The 19,701-nt window shown below is 36.0% G+C and overlaps 1 protein-coding gene across 2 annotated transcripts in view; it reads right to left on the bottom strand.

Moving 5' to 3' along the window:
- Positions 1–19,701, bottom strand: part of LINGO2 (leucine rich repeat and Ig domain containing 2) — a 553,412-nt gene that overhangs the window by 254,669 nt on the left and 279,042 nt on the right. For both annotated transcript variants that reach the window (XM_075740374.1, XM_075740375.1), the window contains exon 3: positions 17,670–17,761. The gene's annotated coding sequence lies outside the window, so the exon portion shown is untranslated. The remainder of the gene's footprint in view (positions 1–17,669; positions 17,762–19,701) is intronic.

Consider the following 19,701-nt stretch of genomic DNA (forward strand, 5'->3'; position numbering starts at 1 on the left):
TCTTTGTCAGCGACATGGACAGTGGGATCGAGTGCACCCTCAGCAAGTTTGCCAACGACACCAAGCTGTGTGTTGTGGTCGACACACTGGAGGGAAGGGATGCCATCCAGAGAGACCTTGACAGGCTGGAGAGGTGGGCCCGTGCGAACCGCATGAAGTTCAACAAGGCCAAGTGCAAGGTCCTGCACGTGGGTCAGCGCAATGCCAAGCACGACTATAGGTTGGGTGAGGAATGGATTGAGAGCAGCCCTGAGGAGAAGGACTTGGGGGTGTTGATTGATGAGAAGCTCAACATGAGCCGGCAGTGTGCGCTTGCAGCCCAGAAAGCCAACCATGTCCTGGGCTGCATCAGAAGAGGTGTGACCAGCAGGTCGAGGGAGGTGATCCTGCCCCTCTACTCCGCTCTGGTGAGACCCCACCTGGAGTACTGCATCCAGCTCTGGGGCCCCCGTACAGGAGAGACATGGAGCTGTTGGAGAGAGTCCAGAGGAGGGCCACAAAGCTGATCTGAGGGCTGGAGCACCTCTCCTATGAGGACAGGCTGAGAGAGTTGGGGTTGTTCAGCCTGGAGAGGAGAAGGCTCCGGGGAGATCTAATTGTGGCCTTCCAGTACCTGAAGGAAAAGGCCTACAGAAAAGCTGGAGAGGGACTGTTTATCAGGGAGTGTAGTGGCAGGACAAGGGGTAATGGGTTTAAGCTGAAGGAGGTTCGATTTAGATTAGATGTTAGAAAGACATTCTTTACTGTGAGGGTGGTGAGGCACTGGCACAGGTTGCCCAGAGAGGTTGTGGATGCCCCATCCTCGGAACTGTTTAAGACCAGGTTGGATGGGGCTTTGGGCAATGTGGTCTAGTGGAGGGTGTCCCTTCCCACAGCAGGGGGGTTGGAACTAGATGATCTTTGAGGTCCCTTCCAACCCAAACCATTCCATGATTCTATGAGTCTATGATTCTATGATTCTATGATCAATATACAATGAGGCTGACATTTTATCAGTATCAGATACTCTCAGCAGCATAATCTCTATTTTCGTAACCCATGCACACATATGCAGAATCAGTTGCAACACAGACCCTGTTCAACACCAGATTTCGGACAACACAGAGGTACCACATGTAAAAATAAGTACAATTTGCCTTGTCTAGGAGATGCCATCTAGCTCACCATCAGATAGAGAATAAACCTTTGACTGCTACATATAAGCCTGTTCCTAGTATACCTGTGTAAACCATACAGGATTTTCTTTCTTTTCCTCCATACTTAGATTTTATTTACAAAGTGGAATCATACTTAGACTCTTCCTTGCTCTCATATTTTAAGGGTTGAACATCTGTGTTTCCAAGCTAATTTTTTTTTTTAAATAATCTTTTTAAGAAAAAACTTGAATAATTTAAATCCACAATTTAAAACATTTTTTATCACTAGAAAATTTTAAAACTAATTGACTAATAATAATAAAACTTTTCTTCTTTGATATTTTTCTTACCAAAGATTACATTTTTGTCCAAGCAACTTAACCAGTAGCCTACTGATTATTCCTTTGTTATGTAAGAGCCCTTATTTTCAATGATGCAATAATCTTACTAGTAAATATCAACACACAGGTTACTTCAGAGTTTTACAGCTCTAGCTTCAACTTGATATACATTAAATACTCCTTCAGAAATGCTGTATTCTTAGTGTAGGTCTTTTTATATTAATACTTTTGCAAGCTTTCCTCTCCAGCTCAGTTCCATTCTGTTCTTCCTTTGCCTAAATTTCCTCTAATAAAAAGAGCTACAAATATTTCTGTGTATTATACTTCTACTATATTTATGTCTTAAATATAATCACTTCTATGTAATTATTAATATTTATATTTACAATACTTTTCTTACCAATACTTTTACACACTGAGAGCTGATATTAATTCAGAAATGCTAAACGTTCAAGAAAATATACACAAGATAGGGAGAATCCAAGAGAGAAACAATAATCATGAAAGGTTTAGAAAATGTGATCTACAGAAAAAGGCTGTGACAAGTAAATCAGTTTGTTCAAGAAGAGAGATGACTGAGGTAGTACACAACTTGATGTTAAGAGGCTAATGATTAACTGTTTTAAAATTCCACCGCAATACAGAGAAGAAATGGTGATACAACTTGCAGAAACAAACCCTTTAGGCAGTTAAGTAAAGATCATATAGGAGATGTAGAGGACTTTGATCTTGAATAAATTTAGCAAATGGGACACAAATCTGTCAGGAATGACCTGGCTATAATGAAGTATACCTTAGGATATTGAACACTTGCATCTAACTGTTTCATATATCTTAGTAATAAAATTCTATCTGAGAAATTACATATTGCTTCAGCAACAACAGAACCTGTGAGAACAAAATTGAAGTTTATGATTATATTATGCCTGAACATGCACAAAGCTTGCTTTTTTGCAAAGACAGAGTTTTGAAGCTCTGCTGTGGCAACAAAAACTGAGGTTTTTTTCTTCAAAAATGTGGCATATGCACATACATTAGCTAGACCTAGCAAAATTCAGCATTTGGGATCTACAATATGAAAGTAACCACTACTCAAAAAGTTCATAGCCTTGCAAGTAAAACATGAAATTATTAGAAATAAAATCTGGGAAAACAAATGTGTGGCAACTCCTCATTGCTTTAACTTAGAAAGTTTATGCACAACAAAATTTTGTTGGTATTATTGAATTAGCAACTCATCCTCTCTCTCTCTCTTTTTTTTTTTTTTTTTTTTTTTTTTTTTTTTTTTTTTTTTTTATACCTTGAGGGCACTTGAAACTTCTTCAGTTCAGGGATCTGGATAACTAACTCACTTGAATTTCTGAGACCCTGATTTATGCTCTGAGTTCAGCAGCCTAAAATCTGCATGCTTAAAAACTAGCTTTATCCAACTCAAATCACACTGCTCCAGGTAAGGCTCAGAAGTATTGAAGATTTATTCCTCATGCTCTCAGGAAGGTTCACAGACAGGGATTTTATAATGCCCACAAGAGGTAAGTGCCAGAAAATCCCAAGGCTCAGGTTCAGAATTCAAGATTTGCTGAGCTGCCTAGAGATTCTCTTTTCTAACCAAATAGTCCAGATTTTGTTTTTTCAGCTTACATAGAAGAGCTACTGATACATTACATGAAAACACAAAATTTGTGCTCTGAAGAGGAAAAAAAAAATAGAGGAAAGAGATATCATTTGTGATGTCAGATACCTGTCATCTCTCATTTTTGATCAGATTATAGAATTTTCTTCTAGATGAAGATCCTATGTTGCATCAAAACCTTGAGTTCTTCAGATTATATTCTGCAAATTCTAGCAAAAACCTACAAATGACGAGTAACAAAATTCAGAATCCAGCACTGAAGGGCATTTTACGTAAGTCCTTAGTGAGCACGATGAATTATAGAGCCTTAAGTAAGGCTTTATAGTCTGTAGACTACCTCAAAAATAGCCTGCAAAGTTTAAGCACTATCACTTCCTACAATCAGAATGTTGCATGATGTAAGTTTTGACCAAATATTTTAGTGTATGTATATAGTTGCTCAATACCATAAACTAATTTTCAGATTTTTTTATTAAGTTCTTTTATTTTCCTTACCACAAGACTTTCACTACTAAATCAGTTTTCATTTACAAGAATACGTGCATTTCAAGAAAGTAGAACCAAAATCAAGTATCAGTAGTGCAGGAGGAACATTTTCATTTGTAGTTCAAAAAGCTGCATACTGAAACTTTAGAAACACCGACACAGGCAGAAAATGCGGACTGTTCCACAGTTCTAATTTACTGATAAACAGTCTTAAGTGTGACAAGTTGAAATCCAGAGCTATTGCTCACAATCTGCTATTTTGAAGTCAGGATTCTAGGTTGCTTTTAAAGTGGACAAAATATAAATTAGAAGTAAAAATTAATTAAACAAGTAACTCCTGCACTACAAAATTTTATTATTCTATACAATGCAACACAGCAATAAAAACAGCAGTAAAAAGCCCATAATGCATAAGTATAGATTTTTAGTGCCATAAAACTGTCCTGTCAAGACAGTAGCAGATTATAGTTTAAGTGAAGCTCTTCATTAGATGGTATGAGAAAATGAGGCATGAAAGGAAGATAGAAAAGCCTTCTTAATAGTTCCTGTGCAGATAATGTACGCCAAAGACAATCAATAGCCATGCCTCATTTATTTTATGTTTTTGAACACTTAAAGCCAAAATGTTAGTATTTGCTGTACTGTTGGGCTTCACAGACCTGCATCAGTACTGACAAAACAGATTTGCATATAGTGATTTAATTTATATTAATTTATATTCAGTTGGCATGTGTTTATTGTTCATTAATATGAAAGGTAACACCTACTCCATTAGTCTGGATTCATTAAAAATAACGTTGGCCTACTAATTTGGTTAGTCATCAAAATGACCCAAACAATCAGTTCAAAGATTCATAAACACATTATAAAATCACATAAATTGTCAATAACTTAAACATCACATTAAATACCCAGATAAATCAGTGTAACCTTGTACAGTCTGTGCAACTACACATGAATAAAAAATGAGTCAAAAAATATATATAGTTTTCAATGATTTCTCACAGTATTTTAACAAATATTTTTGGAGTTTTTAAATATGATTTTGTGTGACAGTGATACTACCACATTTCAAACCCTTATTACCTCAATCACACATATGTCTTAATATCAATAATGAAACAAACTATTAAGCTGTACTAGAAACAGAACAGGAAGAGCCAATATATGAAAAAAATATTAAGAAAAAAGTATGCTGGAAAAAAGCAGCATTTCATCATGTTCTTTCAAAAAACAGATAGTAGAGCAATTTTATCATGTTTAAAATCTACTGCAAGGGTAAAGATTAGTGCTTCTCTGTAAAAGTTCTAGCTAATAATAATAGCCTAACTGAAACAGTAAAGCTTTTTCTAAAATTCAAGAGAAATAAGATACAGTTTAGACTTCCACAGCCTTCTCCCTGCACAGTTTCCCGATATATTTAGATATCTGGGTAATGGGAAACAAGTCTGATCCAATAAACCTCTACATTAATATTTTTAACTTACTGGCTTCACACCTGTAACTTGCCTGGCAGTATCACTATTTTTTTTCACTCCCCAAGGAAAACAGTCACTGAATGTATATGCCCCAGTAGTCAAATAAAAAGATGAGGTTTGACCTCTTGTTTACAATAGGTTTCACTACTGCACAAAAGCCAGACCCTACTACTAATACATTTGCTAATATGTATAGTATTATAGCCTAGTGATTTTCTAAGCTTGTGTAGGAAATTAGTATTGTAAATAATTAAATGAAATTGTGTTTTACTTGTGTTTAACCTTTTTTATGAGCAGTGTTAAATCAACAAAGAAAAGCTGCTACTTCACAGCATGGTAAATCAGGCTTACAGAATGCAGTGGTTGCACCAAGTTCACCACACACAGAAGTGAATAAAGAGGTCACCTGTAACAGATAAACACCTCCAAGCATGTGCATAGGGAAACAATGAACACCATAACCAGTGGCTTATAAGAACTTTGGATATATACAGTTCTGGGACTGATACAATTCTGTTGATCAAACTTTATAGCTGAAGTTTTTGTCCTCTATCTCCCAGTGCAGAGATACAAATCTTGGTGAAACTACCTACTTTTCAGGCTTACTTTCTCATACTACTTCACACCTAAAGGTAAATGCATTAACTTTTAGAATTTTCCATATTTTATAATTACATATAGCAGGGAGGTGAATTAGGCTTTTCCACTGTGACACACTAGATACCAAAATCTGAAGCACTTTTTGATTCTGGTCTTACTGAATCCAGTTACACCAAAAATCTGGTGGTAATAAATGATATGGGTAAGTCGTAGGTGGAGCTGTTGCCATGAATATTTTAATTTAAAGCTTAAAGATTCACAAAATTTTGAGATGTAAAAAAATAACATTTCAATGCTATTTTGTTAAAAACCTTGCCATTTCAATAAATGGAAATCTTTTATTTGCCACCAATGGAATAACTCATGGTCCTTGCCATTAATAGAATGCTGTGGCTCACAGGTTTACAAAGAACAGAGCTAGTTTCTAAATACAATATTTCAGAATTGCAGCTTTTTCTACAGCAAAACGGAACTTTAGTTTACATCTAACTTCAGAATCCTTGACTGTCAGGGCCTCAACAGAGAGAAATGGATGCTATAAAACACATTTTTCTGTTTTGTATAAATTGCTGGAGAAGTTGTATGCTTAGGTTGAAAGAAGGCACATAACTCAAGACCGAGTGTGTGAGCTGAAGAAAGAGTTGGGAATTGCATCCAATGGCTACTGTAATCTAATGTGGAAATAGAAGGACAGTGTCTTATAAAAGACTAGATAGACCAACGAATCTGATACAGTTTCCATTAAAAATCTGCTAGAGATACACAAAATCCCTCTCGTTCCCAGTCTTTTACATATTGCTACTTGTCCATTCCTAAATTATGGATCTGAAAGAAATGCTGTGGACAACAATATACTTCCTATGACAGGGCATGACTATTACAGGAAGAAAGAGGGAGAAAGGAAGAGAGAAAGAATGAGAGAGAATAAATCAGCAGTGCCTGATACCTGTATGCTGGTGGTACAACCAAAGGACATAACTAATTTCCCTAGAAAACCCTTTTGTAATGATAGATAATATTTAGTAGTTTAGTCACTCTGCCAGGGTATCAATGGATGAAAGTAGCATAGGCACAACAAAAAATAATAACCATCAACTTTAAATCTAAGATGTTCCTTCTTATGCATTTGCAAAGAATTTACAGCTACTATAACTAACCTGCTTCAATCATAACATTCTCAGTAACTTTTATTAGTGGCAAGGGAAACGGTTGGAAGGAAAAGAAAAAGAGGACCTTGCAAGCAAGGTAGAAATTTAAATAGAATATTCAGCTTCCAGTATTCACAGTATCCTTTCTCATTAATTCTCATTAATAAGATCTTCATGAAATGAAAGAGGAGGGTTTTGTGATTTATGACCATTGCAAGATGAGGACAGGAGGTAAAAGACATAGGATAAAATGGTATCAGGCAGTTTTAAAAAATATTAAGGTGATAGTGATGATCATAGTGAAAAATTATTATTTTTTTTATTCTCAAGTCCCTAACAATTGTGCCAATAAAATCTGTCTTAGTATTTTTAACTAAATAACACTTTCTAGCCTCGATGTTTATCAGCGAATTTCAAAGAAATTGGAAAAGATGTCAGTTATAATGCTAACATTTGCATGGCATTTGAGTTCCTGTCTACAGCTCTGGGGTATTCAGCTGGCTCCATCCCACGCTTTTGTACTGTTTTTGCACTCAGTGTTGAAACAGGATCTCTGTTGTTGTCCCAACATTTCACTCCTGCCATTATGCAGATAGCTCCCTACCACAGACTGCTCTGTGAGTATAAAATATGTACAAATCCCAGAGTAGACTTCTAATGTCTGTCTTTGCAAACAAAGCTGGAAGGACAGAGCCCATTTTTTACCAATTATCAGTTGAATGTATTGCATTCTTTTTTCAACTCTCTTTAAGTTTTTAACTCTTAAGTTTTCATGTTGACTAATGCACAAATGTGTAATTGCAGCCTGAAATGTAGGGATGGGGGAATGACAAAATAATTATTTTACTGGCCATCACAAGAATTCCTAATGTGCCTTTATGTAATCCCTTTGATCTGCTGGGAATTATTTTTAAGAGCAGAAGAAAAGAAGTATAATCTGTTATGAATATAGGCATGAAAAGATTTAATATCCAGTAAATAGCTGAGAGTGAAACTTGCTTAACCAGGTTATTTTTACACCTATTCATCCACGTCAGCAGAGAAGCTAAGATGTATACCAATTCCATGTGGTATTTCAAGGCTTATTTGTCAGAGAGGTTCCTCAAGTATCCTACTGCCATTCATTTCTATTATCATACCCAGGTGTAAAGAACAAGAACAAAATGAATTAAAAATATTCTTGTCCTTAGATTAGAATTCTGATGTTACACAGTGTTGTTTTACCAAGAGGGGTGAGAGACGCAGGGATGACAGATATTCACTCAGTGACAGAATGATCATCAGTCTCTGCAACTCCATTAACATAGCATAACTTTTTGCCATAAGTCATTATCTCTGGTGGAAACAATGTCTTGAGGTAACATCAGACATCAGACAGTATGAAAAAAAATCATAGTAGGGCATGTAGTTAACCTCATCATCTCTGTGTATGTTTCAGGATCCTTAGCATCCTAGGGGTTTTGTCTATTATTTAAACTCTGTTTAAACACATTTTGCTGTCCTTGTTAATGCACACTTAGCAGAACCTGAAGTTTGATGGAACCCATAGGCTTTAATGAACTGCATGGATTTTAATAGTAAACAGAAAATACAGGTAAGAAGTTTAAAGCAGTCATCGTTAGTTTAACTCTGTTCATAAAGAAAAGGATGTGAGATTTTGCATTGACTGTAATGAGAATAGAACAAAGCAATTTTTGTTTGGCTTTTTCTTCCCAAAATAATCCTACTCTAAATGTCAAGACTGATTAAAGGACTGTGATGTAAGCAAAATAAATTGGTCCATGAGGTGAAAGACATTCCAGGGGGAAATCACCAACACTCTATTTCAAGTGGGTTAGTTCACTGAGATCTGTGCACTGATAGACCTGCCGATCAGCAATGGGACAGCAGGACCAACACCTGCAGGAAACATCAACAAGGACATGTTACTTCTTTTCAAAAAAGACATTAAGACTTTGTATTGTGTGGACAGGCTAACTTAAAGAAGTACTGTAATCCTTTTCCTCAAGAAATTGCTGATTGACATCATCACCAATCACCACAACCAATAACACTATTTAGGAAAAAAAAATACATGGTGAGGTGCCACACAAAAGCTGAGTTACTAGAAATCCTCTCATGCTCACTGGCTTCAGCCTTTGAGGTGTGTTTTAAAAAGGAGCTAATATCAACACTCCTCAGATTCTTCTACTACCTGCTGGCTGCAAAATTCAACTTACATAACCTAAGAACCAACAAGAAATTCATATATCTGTGTAAATACATTATTTTCATTTTCTGCTGACCCAGATTGTGGTACTGCTCAATTGCTCATCTGTGGTGTGTGCTTTCTTACACTAGATAGTACAGGATTCTGGCTTAGTCATACCTCCAGTTTATCATACATTTTCTTCTACTGAACTTTTTTAAGGTCTGTCTCCCTCCTTCTAACGCCCTTTGCTCTTTCTCAGGTGATACCCCATATACGTTGACTGTGCTGCACTCCCCCAGGAAACAGGAAATTGAGTTTCAAGCTTGCATTCCTCATCTGTACAGCTGGGAATTGAATATCTTTTCCAAAACACGAGTGCACTACTCACTGAGCCACTGCCTGCCATTGTTAAAGGGTACATCTCCTGCTCATTCATGAAAAAAACCCCAACAACCAAACACCAAACAACCAAAGAACTCAACAACCTACACTTTTGTATCTTCTGGGTTAGCAGGATAGATGTGTCTCTGTGGTCAAGGAGGACAGTGGTATTACAATACTGTCAGCACTGCTACTGGAGTTCCAGCACGTCAAATCTTTGAGCTACTTGGGATCATACTGGTAACTCATAAGCAGGTAGCTGAGGTTTGTCCACACAGCTGAAGCTGTCATCAGGTATTTAGTTTGGAGTGTCTGATTGTCATAGGCATCGTAGAAAAACATACTCTGACTTCCTTTGCTTATAAGTGCCGTCTAAATACATTCTTTCATCATATTGTTGGGTCTAATCATCTCTATTATTGAGAAATTATTCAGCTATATTAGCTCCTTGAAAAAAGGAAGAGCTTGTTCCCTCTGTCTTTGTTAAATGATCTACAGTCTTACATTAGACTGTACACTGTCATTTCAATTCTGCGATTAGCATTTTCTTCTAGTATCATTAAAGTACCATACTATAGCCAATAAAATTTAAGCTTAAATAATATTTTTATCCTCTGCTTTTAAGTGTTTCTATCACATACTTTACCATCCTCAAGTGATACAGTTTATATACCACTGTAATTTCAAACAAAGACAGTATGATCATTTTAATTCCTTCAGTTCAATTCTAGCTTCATTTAAAAGCTAACATGTCAGGAAATGGCTAAAATAAACAGGTGCTCATGCAAAAATGTTCTCCTTCACCCCTTCTCCTCCACAACTGTCACAAAAGCTTCAATATCATTAGAATATTTCAGTTTCTTTATGCCAAACTGATTATTTATAGTCTAGTATAATATGGGTAAAGAGATAAATAAAATGCTTCACCTTCACTTACTCCTCAAAGGCAATTTAAACAAAACTATCAATGATCAGATTTTTCAGTGAAGAATGAGCAAAACTGAAGGGAGAGGTCTAAGCCATTCACTCATATTAACTAATTAAAAAAGGAACTAATACTGACTTTAAATGTCTATGCATGTTTGTTACTTTTGACTGTTACTTGAACTGTTTAGTCTAAGACTAAAAAGAAAATTGAAGAATGTGTCTTTGCTGCACTAAATGTCATCTAAAAACAAGCATATGTCTTCTGAAACACAACAGAATTGCTGTAGTCATTCTGAAGTGTAATACATAAGTTCTCAACTTGTTAATAACAACTTGAAAAAAAAAAGAAGTATATAAGAGTCCAACATCACACTGAAAGTTCTTAAAGTACTTTAGAAGGACAGATGCTTCATCTTTTCTAGTGTTATTCACTAGTGCTTAAGAAGACTGGAAAAAATACATTAAGATTCAAGCACAAAGAAATTTGATCAAAAAGTAGTATCCATTTTTCTGAACAACAAAAAGTTTCAAGTAGTGCTTTTGCTCAAAAAAGTAATTGAAGGTGGCTTTACAAGTTGGTCGGAAACCTATTATAGCAGGTTTAGTCTAAACAGCAAGAGGGAAATGGAAGAAAAGAAGATCGAATGCTTATTCAGTAATGCAGTGAAGTTGGTGGTTGGGGCTTTTTTTTTTTTTTTTTCTTTGATGATTTCACCAGTATGATGTGTCCTTATTACAAAGTCTCATTTAACCAAGGCTGAGGACTGTGAGTGGAACAGCATATTCCGCCTTCAGTTAGTTGAACATTCTGAATGGAGCCAAAGAAAAATGCCAAAATACAGCTACAATGAATTGCACCAAAATAGTGGTGAATTACAGAAATTGTCTCAGTCAAGTAACAAATTTCATAATGCAATTTTACATATTTTTCTTAGTTTGTCTTTTTTTTTTTGGTCAGCAGGCTAGCATTGGCTAATATTTTGCTAAGTCTGCTTCACCTGCTTTAAAATTTGGATCTAAGGTATAAGCTTAAAATTTAAAGCTTTTATTAAAGCAGAAGAGGCAGCAGCTCTAGCAGGATCTATAAATTGTTTGTTGAGCTTTGCATTTAATTTTAAGAAAATGCAAGTTTTTTATTGTGGGTAATAAGTTCTCTCTTACAGTTGGAGGGCAAAAATATAGAAAGAAATCAATGAAAATAAGAGTTGGACTCTTCAAATAGGAAACACTACTTTACATAGAGTGGAACAATTCTTTTGAAAGAAATTGTACATACCTAGTTCCCCAAACTTTTCCTTCAGCTAGCATCTAAGACATAAGGAAGTTCACCAAATATTGGGATGGCTTTTTTAGAGAATAACACACTACTAAGCAGAAATAAGGATGCTGGGAGTAACCCACTGCATGGACTGTGTTTAGCAAATATTGGTAGGTTTTTAATTCTTTTACTGCTCTCTGTTTTTTCTCCTGAAACAAAAATGTACAAAGAAACCAATGATAATGAGTTGGACTTTCCAAACAGGAAATACTACTTTAAAGTGACACACTATGTAAGTAACAGAATCAAGAATATAACCTTGGAACTTCAAGACCAGATTTAGTTTACTGAGCTACAGCTCACAAAATGCCATTTCTGCGTATGCTACCATATGTTGTCTTAGTATCTTAGCATATAGAAATGGATTGCTGCATGACTTTTTGAATATTTCCCCTAAATGCAATTTCTTCCTAAGCATACAAAATACAGATGCTGTGATTTAGCATGCTCAAGGAGGTCTCAGTATGAAACTTGAGTTCTGAGGGAATTACATTGGCTTCCTGTTCAACACTGAATTGATTTTAAAATTGCTATATGACAACTTACAGTATAAAGCTCTGCACAATTTGGAACCTCTGTTTTTATCTAGCCTATTATCTTTAAGGGTTTAGAGGTTGTTGAGACCATCTGAAGTTGGCCATTTCAAAGCAGTTCACATACATTCAGCTGTTATGCTTGTCAATTTGAAATCCATTTCCAGCTGGGGTCTAGAACACAGATTCAGATTCATTTAAACATAAACTTTTATGTTTTCAGTCTGACATCATCATCAACTGAGCACTTGTGCTTTGTATTTTATGTAGCTGAAAGTACAAAAATAAACAAGCAGAAAATAACTTAGTAGAGAAACATTTTTGCATCAAAAGAGATTCTATTGGTTTGTCCTTGTGCTGTAAATAAACCTGAAGCTCTTGCTAAATACTTGAGATTGCTTTCCAGTAAATACCAAGGTTTGATTATGTATAGCAAAAAGGTGTACATCCATTGTTTTTTCATCACATTAGTCTTGGATCAGATTTGCAATATTAATTTGTATTAAGAATGCAGATAATCATTACCTGCTTTTCTGCCAGTGAACACGACAATGGCTGAACGTGATCAGAGCAAAGATACATCTGACCTGGGCCAAAGGGAAGTGCTTAGGAACGAGTATAAGGATCATGCAAATATATCCATGTGATTACAGTAGTCTTATACTCTCTCCCCATTTCTAGCAATGCATTGTTCATGGACATCCTAAGCCAAGGTAGTCCCTTCAGATTTAACAGTCTTGTATGGATTTTTCTTGTAAGCATTTCAGGAATATATGTAGGTCCAACAGTCATGTTAGCCTACAGAATCATATACAGACTTTAAATATGTGGTTTGTGAAACAAACATATTCTTTCACTGCTTATGAAGTGCCTTTTGGAAACAGTTGTGAAAATAGATGTATTCTGGTATTAGTTGGCTATAATAAATATGATTATGCTTCTGCCCAGAAAAATGGACAGAATGTCAACATGTTTGAAATGTAATACCAAAGATACTACTTGACTAGCTTTTTATCCAAATCTACCAGGAATATTTAGATCTCTAATATGTATGTCCTTTCAGACATTACCAATTAACTACCATTCTTATTCTTAGAAAACATTTAGCACAATGTTTTCAAGACAAATTATAATAATTTTCAGTGAAATTTTAGAAAATTATAACTAAATTTTCACAGTTAAACTCTTACTAGTCATTAAATTTATTTGTCCTTAAACAGGCTTATTGGTAGGAGAGATATTGCCTATTTCTCTGATAATTTTTCCTATACAGTATACCATTAAATCAACTCACATCACTTGTGCTACCATAAGGTGGCAGCATTTAACATATTTATTTTGCTGAATTTGTACGTAATAGGTATCTATTTTCTGTGTGCTTTAATTCACATGGTCACAATTAACTCAAATGTGCCTTTAGAGAGATTGCTAACCACATATTTCAAATTATCCCAACAAGAATGTTTTTATACTGTAAATTTTTTTGTAGATATCTTTATCTATCTTAAACTTTCACTGAAAGATAATTTTTCCCAAAGAGTACAAGGTCAGTAAAAATTGAAGTGCTATTGTTAACATAAACACTCATACAACTACATTTTTTGGCGGCAGGCTTAGAAATGAATATTTGTTGAAGCAATCTTGAAAATAACAAATTGTTTATAGCTATGCTTTAGTAGTTGATTGTCTATAAGTGTAACAGAACTTCTTGCATGCCTTCCAAACAACAGCAGCTGTACAAAATTGCCATCAAAGTACTGTAATTTGAATAAAAACCACTGAAGACTGTTTAACTATGGCTGTAGTTTTACATGTTTCTATATCTTATTTTCAAGGGCCAGTGGTTTAAAAAACAAGCAACCAAACAAAAAACAACCCCAAAACAAAACAAAAAATCAGATTCCAGAGGTTATCATTGACGTTTTAACATTAAAGATAACATGGCCAGCTTATAAAATGATTGTTAGAATTCATATTACATAGAAAGTTTGTGTTCAGACTGGTTTTGGAAAGCTACAAAAATTGTAGCCTTAGTCAAATTGTATGTCAGAAAAGTATATTCCTGTTATATCCAAGGAGAAGATCAGAGAGATTAATTGGGATGTGGAATAATCTGTTTCTGAGGTAGTCCTTGCTTTTAGGAAGAATCAAAGGAATTCTAAATGGACATAATGAAAAACAAGAGTGGTTCACAATGAGAGTGGTTCAGAATTACAATAGGTTGTGCAGAAAGGCTGTAGAATTATTGCCGTTTGAAATTTCCAAAACTAATGAAGAAAGGCTGTTAGTAGTATGGCCTGACTGGGAAGTTAGCCCTGCTTTCAGAAAGGTTGGACCACGTGCCTGCAGCTATGCTTTACAACACAATTTTCTATGCTTTCTATGAATGATCCTATTCTGCATTAGTGCTGTGCATGTCACAAGTGATATGACAGAGTATAAAAAAAGACTTAGCTGCATATGATGGATATATTTACTTTGCAACGTAGAAACCTGCTCTCCCTACAGGCAACAAGGATAACGTGTTGACCAACACTAACAATGATAATGCTGCCTTATTTAGCACCTGGGGAACATTCAGAGGCCACTGTCTGTCCTAAAAGCAGATCAGCATATTTGACTAGCTTCTTTAGTTCCCAATTTTCCCATATTGTTTGTATATAATCTCAGTATCTTCTGTCATTGTGTTTGGACACTACATAAATTAAATACAAAGATTCTCCTACTCTTTCTTGTTCTTCCCTCCCTGAAGTCATAACCCAGGTATTTTACCCAGCTCTCAAAAAAAGAGAACAGTCATAACCACTGCCTTAATTTCTGTGTTGGCTCACTTGATTTCAAACAGGTATCTTGTTCCATCAGGTCCCTTCTACAGGAACCATCACTGGATTTTCTTTTTTCTTTTATCTTTTTTCTCTTTTCTTTTCTATTTTCTCTCTTCTCTTTTTTCTTTCCTCTTCTCTTTTCTTTTCTTTTTTCTTTCCTCCTCTTTTCTTTTCTCTTTTCTTTTCTCTTTTCTCTTTTCTTTTCTCTTTTCTTTCTTTCTTTCTTTCTTAAATCAAGTCATGCTGGTGTCAGGATGACTGAATAGTAGTAGAAGTGTGAGTTATCACATTACATGTGGTCTCACTATACATCATGCCATTGTATGTGTATGGACCAATACAGAGAATTTTGATAATTCATATTTATCAAACTGTTTATGTGATCAAATCTCAAATTGCTACGAATTTGATAATTCACAATTATCAAAAGGACAAAAAAGATCCTTGTCATCCTATTTTTGAGTTGGCTTTATAAACTGTTCACTGGGAAAAGCAGGAATGTCACAGTACTAATCCTACATTGCTTTCCCCCATATAACACAAAATTCCTACTACGATTAACCCTGGAGCAAGTCTGGTTTATATAAAGGAATGGCTCCTACAGCCCTCTGCTGTGCAACTCCTGTAAAATACCCTTGAGACTGTCTAGAAGCTCTTGCTCGTTACTGCAGTACATTAAAGAGTACGCAGTCCATCAGCATTAAAACACAGCCTTAGACTGAAGACTGTCAAAACAAACCAAAGAGATATTAAATCAAAAACTTCTCAATCACATACTTTCATTATATTAATTTTTCTAGCAGTGTCTGGTTTTTTACATTTGTCTGGAAGATTTTCCACTTCCCAAACTGTTATCTTTTCACACATTCCCAAATCTTATCTCTGGCTGCACACATACTTCTGTCGAGGAGTCCAGCAAGTTCATAAATCAGTTTCTGAGGGAAAAATAGATTTCTTGGCAGGCCCACTTATGCAAATCAGGAACTTTCAAGCAGACTGCTGTGGACATCTGGGCTACTGCACACCAGCATGTGGCTGAAGAGGTAGCCTATTAGCCATGTGATTATAACCACACCAGCATGCCTTGTGCGGAGAAAGGTCTAGTTTGGGTTCTCTGAAATGGTTGGTGCTCATTGACAAAATACTTTTGAATTCCTGGAGTAACTGGACACAAGTCTGCAGAGTTTCAGCAGAGCAGAACACAAAAATGAAGCTCCTGGAATTTTCAGGTTAGAACTGCCACTTTAGGGGCAAAGAAACAATGTCATAAAATGGCCTTGGAGACTGCACAAGTCTCCTTCCGCATCTCAGCCCCGAGGCGTATGTCTGCCTAGAGCAAATTTTCACAGCTCAATAAAGAATCCTTGAAAATTAGTGTTTTTAATGTGAGTGCTAGCACAGCTTGTACCATGGGATAGCTTTGTGTAGGGGAGATGCAGAAGACTCAAAATTAAGAGGCAAAATCTGATAAAAAATACATGCTGAAGCTCGAAAGGAAGGGGAGAGTCAGAGCAATGTAACTTGACTGAACCGCTGGAAATTCTTTTTTTTTTAATTTCTCTCCTTTCAACTTTTTAAATTTCCCAAACAAAACACATCATGGTACTCCTATACTCAGCCTGAGTATACAACTAAGAGAGGGAAAATTACCTTTAATGGAACCTCCTATTCCTGCAGTCATGCTGTTGCCAGGATCAAACCTAACTGCAGCATTTCTACCTGAACGTGGTAAAAAAAGAGAAAAAGAATGGGGTTGTATCACCCTTCAGAGGCAGACCAGCCAGCAGAAGGGAAAGCCATGATACAGTAGTCTGAAGTCTGACTTTTCAAGTCATGCTATTCCCTTAAATTCCCTTCCTTTCATTCCAGAGTTTTTTTGGTTTTGTTTGGTTTTGTTTTTATAAATATAACAAAAGTCAATGTTCACATTTTATGAAATAGAGATACCTTGCTTTCTCCTGTGGATACTGCACTTACTGCTTAGTAACAGTTTTTCTGTTCAGAATCTTCTCTGCTCCCAAAGGGGCACAATCATGGTCTGCTCTGGTTATGGCTCTCCTCTCTCTGGATCATCAATCTTTAGTGAAATGCCTTGATAACTGACCTTATTTTCAGGTTCTGAGCCCCTGGCAGCTCCCTTTAAAGTAAATGAAAGTTGCCAGAGGCTCAGCATTTCAGAAATCAGGGCACTTAAATTTGTTGCCTATCTCTGGATTTATAAATCTGGCTTGAGGTTCTCTTTTATTTTTTAACTTTACTCTATAATCCGACATCAAGGGAAAAGTAATGCAAGCAGACTTGACTACAGGAAAGAAGGCTTCTGGCTTTGGAATGCCTTTTACTATCCATTGGCATTAATTATTAAAGAGACAGTCTCAGTTAAAATAATGCCTGTTAATTCCAGTATTATTTTCTAATCTGTTACAAATACAAATAACAATTAAGATTCTGCAGCTCAGAAGTTTTTTCTTCTTCTCTAGCTTGTTAACTTTATGTTTTTGATGAGACTCCTCACAAATCTGACTTTCACTCAGACTTGGCAAGGTTTACCTAAAATATTTCTAATGTGTCAAGTTTGAACCATTCTGAAGCCTGATCAGCCTGCCAGGTCTTAAGTGGGCACTGAACTACTTTCTTAATAGGCTGAAATCAAAACAGAAAGCCATACTTACAGTTGTAATACTGTATCTTGTTACAGATCACAGATGTTAATGAAACAAGGTCATCTCAAGAACAGCTACTTGATTTAAAGCAGCTAATACAGCTGGAAAACAAGCAAATCAAGAATTACTCTCCTTACACACAGATTGCTCTAATGACATTATATTTACTTACAGCTGTTACTCTCCCTTATTTTGGACCTCTATTCTGCATCTGAATGGTTCATGACAGGTTTTTGACCTTGGTCTATGGCAGAATAGTGCATTCAGATCTGAACAGAGGTAGACACACTTTTTGGGCCAGAGTTTGGGGGAACTAAGTCAGTTACTGCAGGTGCTATCTTCTTTGAAAGGAGGCAAATGTGCAGTCCTAAAGGTACCACAACTTTTATTTCTTCATGAAAATATTTCTAGTTGTGTCATAATTTACTCTGCATTTCAAGCCATGTAATTTCCACTCTCTCCATTAAAGAGATGTCTGCAATATGAGCTGATGAAGAAGCTACCAAATCTGCAAGCCATTGTAGCAGAATAAAATGTGACGAGCTTTTTTAATCAGAAATCTTATACACTAATGCATAGTACATATCCAGGCAAGTAGGATGTAAAACCACCATATGACTCATTTCAAAGTTATCAGGACTCCAGTTATGAATGAAAAAAAAAAAAAGCGAGACTGAAAATAGAAATGTCAGGAGAAGTTATAATCTACCCCTCCAGCATCTCCAGTGTACATGCAATAATGCACAAAATGTCTGTCTCATGTATTTCTGATGGTGGTGAATGATTGAATAACATTTACAAATTGTGAGGATCATGAACATTTATTTGCCTTTTCTTGTGGGCAACTTCTGCCTGCAGATCTTCGGTTTAACCTAACTGCATCCTAGGGAGGGCCTTGGAAAGTACCACTGCCTCAGAAGTAACATGTTCTCTTGCCCTCTACCATTTAATATTTGTGCTCAGAAATTATTTTATTCATGTCTTTTTGTGAATAAACCCCTGTAAAGCTAGAGAGTCAATTCTAAGCACTCAGAGGCATCAGACTCCAGAGAAAGTCATGACATGAAAATGTTTTAAAAATACTACAATTTTAAGAATTTTTTTTACTCTTGTTATTAATTCCTCAGTATTAAATCTTTAAGGACTGTTTAACTTATTTCTGCATCATCTAGACTAGAAACTAAAGAAAGCTAAGATTTGGAAATAAATTTTTTAGCAGGAAAGTAAACTAAAAAAAAAAACCCACAAAATAAAATAAGGACAATATTTGAAGTAATGGACAGTATAAATAAATGGTATAACCTTGTCTTACATAGGCCTGAGCAACGGGGCACAGAAACTGGCTAGAAGTCATTACTGTGACCACAGATCTTAGAGAAAGAGCTGTATGTTTCAGAGATAGAGAAGTTATCAAACAGTTAGGAGGTCCTTCTGAGGAGTAATTTCCTGAGATTACATGATGATTATAAATGTGAACATACATTTCTACTCTATTTGTCAGAAACAGCCGGAACAATTTCAATATATTGGAGAAAATTACACAAGAGCTAGAGAACAGCTAACTGGCTCAAGTAACATCCCTTAACAAATAAATTAGATACCTGTGGTATTCTTTATGCTAAAACAAGACAATCTGGGTTTCATAAAGTTCAGAAAAATACCTATATTTAGGCATCCACATGTAGGTGTTTAAGCTCCTATTATAAACAATTGAGATATGTCAAAACAGAGAGCAGAGCTTAGAAACTAGGCTGTCAGCTAACATTTCTGAGTTCACAGAAGCAATGAATGGTTGAGGTTGGAAGGGACCTCTGGAAGAAATCTGGTCCAACTCTTCTGCTCAAGCAGCACTACCTAGAGCCAGTTGCCCAGGACCATATCCAGAAAGCTTTTGAATATCCCCAAGGATGGAGACTCCAGCACCTTCCTGGGCAACCTGTGCCAGTGCTCGGTCACCCTCACCGTAAAAAGTGCTACCTCATGTCCACAAGGAACCTCCTCTATTTCACTGTGTGCCCATTGCCTCTTGTCTTGTCATTGG

The sequence above is a fragment of the Balearica regulorum genome, chromosome Z (assembly GCF_011004875.1).
Source record: "Balearica regulorum gibbericeps isolate bBalReg1 chromosome Z, bBalReg1.pri, whole genome shotgun sequence".
Taxonomy (NCBI): domain Eukaryota; kingdom Metazoa; phylum Chordata; class Aves; order Gruiformes; family Gruidae; genus Balearica; species Balearica regulorum.